The 10,419-nt window shown below is 41.0% G+C and overlaps 1 long non-coding RNA gene across 1 annotated transcript; it reads right to left on the reverse strand.

Annotated features, from left to right (window-relative positions):
* Window positions 1-3,772: 3,772 nt before the first annotated feature.
* LOC123732906 (uncharacterized) lies at window positions 3,773-7,549 on the reverse strand. Its single transcript, XR_014391603.1, has 3 exons — window positions 7,477-7,549; window positions 5,199-5,297; window positions 3,773-4,366 (listed from the first exon to the last, which is right to left on the reverse strand). It is a non-coding gene; the product is annotated as an uncharacterized LOC123732906 (long non-coding RNA).
* Between the last annotated feature and the right edge of the window lie 2,870 nt (window positions 7,550-10,419).

The raw sequence follows: 10,419 nt of genomic DNA on the forward strand, positions 1-10,419 counted from the left end.
GTTCAGTAGAAAAGTCTCCCTCTCTAAACCATATAGGACGATCCATAGACTGGTCACTCTTCATGGACACACAGCTGGGAACAGGGGAGGCTGGTCTCTCCTGCTTGATTGGTCTTCAACACAACAGAGACAAACATTACATCTCTCATCTACTCTGATCTCAGATGGGGAAACGAGTTTCATTCCGAACGACTACATATCCATTTTCAGAAATGTTGGTAAATTAGCTTTTATTGTTTAAAGAAATTATTATAGAGGTGTGTTTTTTAATCATGGCATGGGGTTGGTCAATGACAGACATGTTTTTGTTTAAAATCTATCACTTGATGGTTTCCTTTCAGAGAGACAAATAATAATTTTTTACAAAATGCTATATATCTGCCTCACTCTCAAATGTGACCGACCGTTTCGATCTTATGTAGCAAAATTGTGTTTTTTACATTGGATAAAAGTAGAGACTCAGAGCTAGAAAATGGTATATCAGACACTGCAGTTGAGGAACAATGGGAAAGTAATTCTGCTTTGAATGTTGATTAACTTGGAACCTCACTTTTGAGAAAAAGGTCCTTTGAATGTTTTGGTACCTACTGGAGAGCTCTTCTTTGTCTACAGGGCTGTTACTTTGGCAGATAATGTCACCCATCTAAATAAATAGTTTTATATATATAATTAACTAAATGTATGGTGTTTTTGTTTTATGTCAGTTTAATTGTTTGTTATGCTATAAACTTTTTATTTTATTATAAGTGGTAAAAGGAACTAGAAAATGTTATATTTTGCAATTCTGAGTAATTACTACTTTAGTAAGGAATTACACATTATTCAGTACTACTGCAGTTGCTAAATAATTCCAATAGATGGCAGCATAAGACCACGAATGACATTTCAGAAGGTTAGTTTAGTTTTCTCCCTGGATGCACCACCACTCCCCACGCTTCTTTCTGTCCCTTTCCACACTGCTAACACAAGAGGAAGGACTGAAAAAGCATTTAACAGATTACTGTGAAGTAATATAATGATGATTCATGTTTATTATTACCTGTTTTTATGCTCATGTTTTGAAATTATACTTCATTAATATAACGATTATCAATAAGTCTGAACATTAATTCAGTCACCTCTAGTTGAGAAAAACTTATTTTCCAGGTACATTCATTGTCAAATTCATCAACCAGCATCGAGCCACTCTGCCTTCTCTCTCTAGTAGTCAACTCAGCCCCGGTAAAAAGCTGGTGTCATCACTCTGCCTTCTCTCTATAGTAGTCAACTCAGCCCCAGTAAAAAGCTGGTGTCGTCACTCTGCCTTCTCTCTCTAGTAGTCAACTCAGCCCCGGTAAAAAGCTGGTGTCGTCACTCTGCCTTCTCTCTCTAGTAGTCAACTCAGCCCCGGTAAAAAGCTGGTGTCGTCGCTCTGCCTTCTCTCTCTAGTAGTCAACTCAGCCCCGGTAAAAAGCTGGTGTCGTCGCTCTGCCTTCTCTCTCTAGTAGTCAACTCAGCCCCAGTAAAAAGCTGGTGTCATCGCTCTGCCTTCTCCAGGGGCATGTTGAGGTAAATTTACTAACCGGGAGGGTTGAATGATGTAATTTATTGGTGGGCTGGAAGACGCACTCTTGTCTTTTCTATTCTGAGGTTGTTTACTCGCAATATCAGATATTAAGATGACTTTTTATAATAAATGTATACTGAGGTTCAATACCTGCTCTAGTCACTATTAATTTGCTCTCCTAAAAGCAACACAGCCCTAAAACGAGATATATAGCTAACTAAAGTTATGTTAATGAGTGACCATTTTAGAAAATCATGGGACATATAGTCTGTGGTTGCATGCTATTTTATGTCAATCATATTGCTGCTTGTAGCCTATAACTGATGCTTCGTGGTCTTATGCTGCCATCTATTGGAAATATTTACCAATTAAAAGTTATTAATGCACATTCAGACGTTGGTGAGGCAGCTGAGAATAAAAAATTAAAAAAGGAATGTGTCCAGCCTACTTGAGGCGCCCCGAAAATAATATTCAAAAGATTGGTCCTTGGATACAGAGGGGTTAAACACTAAAGTTACCATCCATCTAGTGAAGAGAGGAGAATCGGACAGAGGTAGCCAGCATCCGTCAACGAGAGAGGGAGGATAGGATAACTAGGATGCTGCTGGTAGAGTAGCTAGCTAGCTTACCTAGCTGTTCCGACTAGCTTGGATAACTAGGATGCTGCTGGTAGAGTAGCTAGCTAGCTTACCCAGCTGTACCGACTAGCTAGGATAACTAGGATGCTGCTGGTAGAGATGCTAGCTAGCTTACCTAGCTGTACCAACTAGCTTGGATAACTAGGATGCTGCTGGTAGAGTAGCTAGCTAGCTTACCCAGCTGTACCGACTAGCTAGGATAACTAGGATGCTGCTGGTAGAGTAGCTAGCTAGCTTACCTAGCTGTACCGACTAGCTAGGATAACTAGGATGCTGCTGGTAGAGTAGCTAGCTAGCTTACCTAGCTGTACCGACTAGCTAGGATAACTAGGATGCTGCTGGTATAGTAGCTAGCTAGCTTACCTAGCTGTACCGACAAGCTAGGATAACTAGGATGCTGCTGGTAGAGTAGCTAGCTAGCTTACCTAGCTGTACCGACTAGCTAGGATAACTAGGATGCTGCTGGTAGAGTAGCTAGCTAGCTTACCTAGCTGTAACGACTAGCTAGGATAAATAGGATGCTGCTGGTAGAGTAGCTAGCTAGCTTACCTAGCTGTAACGACTAGCTAGGATAACTAGGATGCTGCTGGTAGAGTAGCTAGTTAGCTTACCCAGCTGTTCCAACTAGCTAGGATAACTAGGATGCTGCTGGTAGAGTAGCTAGCTAGCTTACCCAGCTGTACCGACTAGCTAGGATAACTAGGATGCTGCTGGTAGAGTAGCTAGCTAGCTTACCCAGCTGTACCGACTAGCTAGGATAACTAGGATGCTGCTGGTAGGGTACCTAGCTAGCTAGCTTACCCAGCTGTAGCGACTAGCTTGGATAACTAGGATGCTGCTGGTAGAGTAGCTAGTTAGCTTACCCAGCTGTTCCAACTAGCTAGGATAACTAGGATGCTGCTGGTAGAGTAGCTAGCTAGCTTACCCAGCTGTACCGACTAGCTAGGATAACTAGGATGCTGCTGGTAGAGTAGCTAGCTAGCTTACCCAGCTGTACCGACTAGCTAGGATAACTAGGATGCTGCTGGTAGGGTAGCTAGCTAGCTAGCTTACCCAGCTGTACCTACTAGCTTGGATAACTAGGATGCTGCTGGTAGAGATGCTAGCTAGCTTACCTAGCTGTACCGACTAGCTAGGATAACTAGGATGCTGCTGGTAGAGTAGCTAGCTAGCTTACCTAGCTGTACCGACTAGCTAGGATAACTAGGATGCTGCTGGTAGAGTAGCTAGCTAGCTTACCTAGCTTTAACGACTAGCTTGGCTAGCTAGCAGGACGTTCGTCTGTCGTTTGTCTCGATGATGATGACGAATCCGGTGAACCACAAAATGAAACAAGGATAGAGAGTGAAAAGGATCTGGCTACACTCATACTGTCCCTGACCGTAAAGCAAAAAGCTAATTGAACAATAAAGTTTGGCGTTTCAACACTGTAACAAACTCCATCGTTATTCCCCAAAATTTACCTTAGTCCACTCTGCGCGTAACCGGACAATATTCTTGGTGCCACACAGGACGTGGACTCGGACAGTTCCAGAACGCGGACATGAGCAGTGCAACACAATCAACTAAGCCCAGTCTTTACAGTGGGTTACATTAGTAATATTCATTTTTTATTATTATGTTAAACAAACGTTCCACTTTTTTTATAACAATATTTTGAGATCTAGGCCCATATCCACAAAGCGTCTCAGAGTAGAGAAGTGGTCGTATAAGTGCTGAGAATAAAGACATTTGACACTTCCGGGAATAAATTAAAGCTATGCATGAAATCTCTAGTCCCACCTAGTCAGCAGATATTTAGGACACCTCGTGAGCTGTCCTAAGTAGTTAAGAGTTAACAGCAGGTGTCTTGATAATACTATAGAACAATGCAGTGAGTCAGTGGTTCCTGAGCCACATGTAAATGCTTTGTAGTAGTTAAAATAATGTTTTGATATTTGATATGATCAATCCATAAATAATATATGTCCTGTGCTTTTGGCAATGATTTATGTATAATACTTATGTATAACAAGTGATACCATGTATGTCTCCAAAGCATTTTGTCTTCATTTTGGCAGATTAATTTATGCTAATTTCCCAAGATTAACTCAGGTTTTCGCCCAGCGATTAAGGAGTTGGAGCTGTGGCAGGAGTTGGACCTGTGGCTGAAAGGTGGCTGGTTTGAATCCCGGGCCGGGCGCTGGAAAAAACGTGAGGAATTGATCTGACCACTGGAGGCCTGCTGGGTTCACATCCTCAAAACATTCACCTTTCATTGATCAGAACTCTAGAGGTTCTTCTTCACTGAACCCCAAAATATATATCACTTTTAGTAATTCCATATATTAAGGAAGTGATAGAAGCCTTTTTGGTTCTATAAGGAACCTTCTTTTCTGAGTGTAAAATTAACACGTTTTTCTTTTGATTATTTAATTATCCACATCATGTTATTTCAAGTTCTCCCTTGGGAGCACAACATCACATTGTTAAAAAAAATTATCCTAAATTTGTCATGGCTATAAATTGGGCAATTGAAGACATCTAGGGCGTAATCTGTGTTCGATGAAAATGAACATTGTATGCAACGTTGCAGGCAACATTATTGGCAAGGGACTTGATGCCTACTATGCCAAAGCTATTTAGAGTTGTTAAACGGGTGTGAAGAGTGTGTTGATATAACGGGAATATTGTCAAAATTCTTCTTGTAACAACGATCAGAATTGGTAAAGAAAATATGCATTCCATTATATTAGGCAATAATTAAGAGTAGGCAAAGTGGTCGTGTCATGTGAAAATTCTATCAAATGTCTTCCATTGCAACGAGTACAGTCAGGGTGCCGTGGAGCCCCTGCAGTACCTCCACAGACCCCGGATTGAGAACCCCTGCAGTACCTCCACAGACCCCGGATTGAGAACCCCTGATTTAGCAGATGCTCTTATCCAGAGAGATTTACAGTAACTGCATTCATCTTAAGATAGCTATTTATTTTGGAAATAAACTTAATAAATTCTTCATAAAATTGTCATCTTACCTCTTAGCTTTGGTGTCATGTCCCCCAGAGAGATGCATTTTAGAGGCAGGGCCCCCCTCCTCTCTCTCCCCAGAGAGACTCATTTTAGAGCACTGACCCCTAAACAGAGATCCAACATGTTGATTGTGGTTAACACAGTGACAACTAAACAGAGATCCAGCATGTTGGTTGTGGTTAACACAGTGACAACTAAACAGAGATCCAGCATGTTGGTTGTGGTTAACACAGTGACAACTAAACAGAGATCCAGCATGTTGGTTAACACAGTGACAACTAAACAGAGATCCAACATGTTGATTGTGGTCAACACAGGGACAACTAAACAGAGATCCAGCATGTTGGTTGTGGTTAACACAGTGACAACTAAACAGAGATCCAGCATGTTGGTTGTGGTTAACACAGTGACAACTAAACAGAGATCCAGCATGTTGGTTGTGGTTAACACAGTGACAACTAAACAGAGATCCAACATGTTGGTTGTGGTTAACACAGTGACAACTAAACAGAGATCCAGCATGTTGGTTGTGGTTAACACAGTAACAACTAAACAGAGATCCAGCATGTTGGTTGTGGTTAACACAGTAACAACTAAACAGAGATCCAGCATGTTGGTTGTGGTCAACACTGTGACTAATTCTTGAATGTCAATTGTTCTCATTCATTCATTATCTCTTTGAGAAATATATTTTTAACAACTTTCTCTTTTACTTCTCTACATTCATGAAGAAAAAGATGTACTATTTACTCCATACATTTTCCCTGACACCCAAAAGTACTCGTTACATGTTGAATGCTTAGCAGGACAGAAAACGGTCCAATTTGAACACTTATCAAGAGAACATCCCTACTGCCTCTGATCTGGAGGACTCACTAAACAGAGAACATCCCTGGTCATCCCTACTGCCTCTGATCTGGAGGACTAACTAAACAGAGAACATCCCTGGTCATCTCTACTGTCTCTGATCTGGAGGACTCACTAAACAGAGAACATCCCTGGTCATTACTACTGCCTCTGATCTGGAGGACTCACTAAACAGAGAACATCCCTGGTCATCCCTACTGCCTCTGATCTGGAGGACTAACTAAACAGAGAACATCCCTGGTCATCCCTACTGCCTCTGATCTGAAGGACTCACTAAACAGAGAACATCCCTGGTCATCCCTGCCTCTGATCTGGAGGACTCACTAAACACAAATGCTTCATTTTTAAATGACGTCTGAGTGTTGGAGTGTGACCCTGGCTATCCGTAAATTAAAATAACAAGAAAATTGTGCCGTCTGGTTTGCTTAATAAAAGGAATTTTAAATTATCACTACTTTACTTTTACTTTTGATGCTTAAGTATATTTTAGCAATTACATTTACTTTTGATACTTAATTATATTTGAAACCAAATACTTTGACTTTTACTGAAGAAGTATTTTACTGGGTGACTTTCACTTTTAATTGAGTCATTTTCTATTAAGGTGTCTTTACTTTTACTCCAGTATGAGAATTGAGTACTTTTTCCACCACTGTTCTAACGTTCTAGAGACATATGAGCCACAGTTTCAACAGACATTTTGTAACTGCGTGGGCTACAAAGTTACTTTCAGTTTCATATAAGGAAATAAAACAACGGTCACAGGGTGAATTTGTTTTGCATTGCCCGGCTCCCCGGGTGCGCAGAGTTTACGCATTTTAGACCATTCCATTGGTCCTTAAAATAAAACTCCACTCACCTGTAGCACCGGGCCATGCAAAACGAACTTTCCACTGTCGCAGGGCACTGAGACACAGAGTTCTAAACCCAGATGCGTTTCTTCAAGACATCTCTCTTACATTATTTTAGCTAAACATATAATTTACTGGAAACCAAGTTTAGCTGTGTTTTTCCCTCCAGAATGTGAGTTACTGTAGGACTATAATAATTGTTAACAGGCCTACAAACCCAAAAGGTTTTAATTATTTGAGAATGTTAATTTGTATGCCTCAAATATTAAACTGTCATAAAATATTTAATGATTAGTTGAATCAGGTGTGTAAGTGCTGGTCAGAACAAAAGGATTGAGAAACCCTGAGATAAACATTAAACCATATAATGTAAAAGCTCCTCCGCCATCTTTACCAGACGTTTTACTGATAACATGTAGACCTACTGATTAGTTTCCACTTTGAAAACTGCTGTCTATCAGCAACTCAGCTCAAGTAGCAGTTCTACTAACTAGTAATATCTCATTCCTAGTATTCATTCTCTTACTCTGTCGATTAGAATAAATTAATGTTCAGAAATACTTACTTTATTTTTCAATAATCTCCATGTAGTGTTTTCTGCTCTGTCGTCTCAAAATGGATCCTGAACAAAAGAACAACTTTACTTTCGGTTTCAATCAGCCGCCTCCCCACCCTGAAAATAAAGTGTTTTATTGGTATCATCCACTAGATGGCAGTAAACACCTGCTGTAACTACACTTTACAACTATGTGTTCGGTTTCATACAGGCAGTGTCCCAGAGTTAGATTGCTGATCTAGGATCAGGTCCCCCTCTCCATGTAATCTGATTCATTATGATCTAGGATCAGGTCCCCCCTCTCCATGTAATCTGATTCATTATGATCTAGGATCAGGTCCCCCCTCTCCATGTAATCTGATTCATTATGATCTAGGATCAGGTCCTCCTCTCCATGTAATCTGATTCATTTTGATCTAGGATCAGGTCCCCCCTCTCCATGTAATCTGATTCATTATGATATAGGATCAGGTCCCTCCTCTCCATGTAATCTGATTCATTATGATCTAGGATCAGGTCCCCCCCTCTCCATGTAATCTGATTCATTATGATCTAGGATCAGGTCCCCCCTCTCCATGTAATCTGATTCATTATGATCTAGGATCAGGTCCCCCTCTCCATGTAATCTGATTCATTATGACATAGGATCAGGTCCCCCCTCTCCATGTAATCTGATTCATTATGATCTAGGATCAGGTCCTCCTCTCCATGTAATCTGATTCATTATGACATAGGATCAGGTCCCCCCTCTCCATGTTATCTGATTCATTATGATCTAGGATCAGGTCCCCCCTCTCCATGTTATCTGATTCATTATGATCTAGGATCAGGTCCCCCCTCTCCATGTAATCTGATTCATTATGATCTAGGATCAGGTCCCCCTCTCGATGTAATCTGATTCATTATGATCTAGGATCAGGTCCCCCCTCTCCATGTAATCTGATTCATTATGATATAGGATCAGGTCCCTCCTCTCCATGTAATCTGATTCATTATGATCTAGGATCAGGTCCCTCCTCTCCATGTAATCTGATTCATTATGATCTAGGATCAGGTCCCCCCTCTCCATTTAATCTGATTCATTATGATCTAGGATCAGGTCCCCCTCTCCATGTAATCTGATTCATTATGACATAGGATCAGGTCCCCCCTCTCCATGTAATCTGATTCATTATGATCTAGGATCAGGTCCCCCCTCTCCATGTAATCTGATTCATTATGATCTAGGATCAGGTCCCCCTCTCCATGTAATCTGATTCATTATGATCTAGGATCAGGTCCCCCTCTCCATGTAATCTGATTCATTATGATCTAGGATCAGGTCCCCCCTCTCCATGTAATCTGATTCATTATGATCTAGGATCAGGTCCCTCCTCTCCATGTAATCTGATTCATTATGATCTAGGATCAGGTCCCTCCTCTCCATGTAATCTGATTCATTATGATCTAGGATCAGGTCCCCCCTCTCCATGTAATCTGATTCATTATGATCTAGGATCAGGTCCTCCTCTCCATGTAATCTGATTCATTATGACATAGGATCAGGTCCCCCCTCTCCATGTAATCTGATTCATTATGATCTAGGATCAGGTCCTCCTCTCCATGTAATCTGATTCATTATGATCTAGGATTGGGTCCCCCCTCTCCATGTAATCTGATTCATTATGATCTAGGATCAGGTCCCCCCCTCTCCATGTAATCTGATTCATTATGATCTAGGACCAGGTCCCCCTCTCCATGTAATCTGATTCATTATGATCTAGGATCAGGTCCCCCTCTCCATGTAATCTGATTCATTATGATCTAGGATCAGGTCCTCCTCTCCATGTAATCTGATTCATTATGACATAGGATCAGGTCCCCCCTCTCCATGTAATCTGATTCATTATGATCTAGGATCAGGTCCTCCTCTCCATGTAATCTGATTCATTATGATCTAGGATTGGGTCCCCCCTCTCCATGTAATCTGATTCATTATGATCTAGGATCAGGTCCCCCCCTCTCCATGTAATCTGATTCATTATGATCTAGGACCAGGTCCTCCTCTCCATGTAATCTGATTCATTATGATCTAGGATCAGGTCCCCCTCTCCATGTAATCTGATTCATTATGATCTAGGATCAGGTCCCCCCTCTCCATGTAATCTGATTCATTATGATCTAGGATTGGGTCCCCCCTCTCCATGTAATCTGATTCATTATGATCTAGGATCAGGTCCCCCCCTCTCCATGTAATCTGATTCATTATGATCTAGGATCAGGTCCTTCCTCTTCTTGAGAGAACTAATCCAAAATGAGTCGAAAGGTCAAGTGATTCTCTTCCTGAGAAGAAGCTGACAGCCTTCAAACAGAGCAAAAAAAGTGGTCCCAAACAATATGTCAAAATGAATAAAAAAATGATACAGCTGTCTTTAATAAGATCAAACTGAACTAACTGCTATCTTGAAATGTTGAAAAATTGTTTTTAAATCGCTCAGTCTTATCACTCAATATGAGTCAAAATCTGTCACTTCCAGGAGTGCTCATTTTGTCAAAAATGCAAAAATGAAAAAAATAACAACTCACAGCTGTGTTAATAGACCCAACTCAAACATCTGCTATCTTGAAATGTCCAAAAAAGGTATTTAAATGGGCCTACCAGTAGGGCTGGGCGATATATCGATATAAAAAATATATCGATATATATTTTAAATGTGATATGAAATTAGACCATTTCGCATATATCGATATAGTTGAAATTTGCGCTTTGATCCTTGCTCCAAGCAAGCTGCAGACCCGGAGCTCTCTGCGCTGCTCCCCGCGCCTCCTCTTTCATGCACAGAGGGCGGAGGGGCAGGAACAGACACTTCAACAAACATGGAGGAAGCAACAGCGTCTGCGGAGCGTTTTGACGAGGAATTGGTTAGTAAAAGAAAAAGCATTGGCTCAGTCATTTGGAGATGGTTCGGATTC

Source organism: Salmo salar, unplaced genomic scaffold (genome assembly GCF_965601325.2).
Source record: "Salmo salar unplaced genomic scaffold, fSalSal1 ptg000694l, whole genome shotgun sequence".
Taxonomy (NCBI): Eukaryota; Metazoa; Chordata; class Actinopteri; order Salmoniformes; family Salmonidae; genus Salmo; species Salmo salar.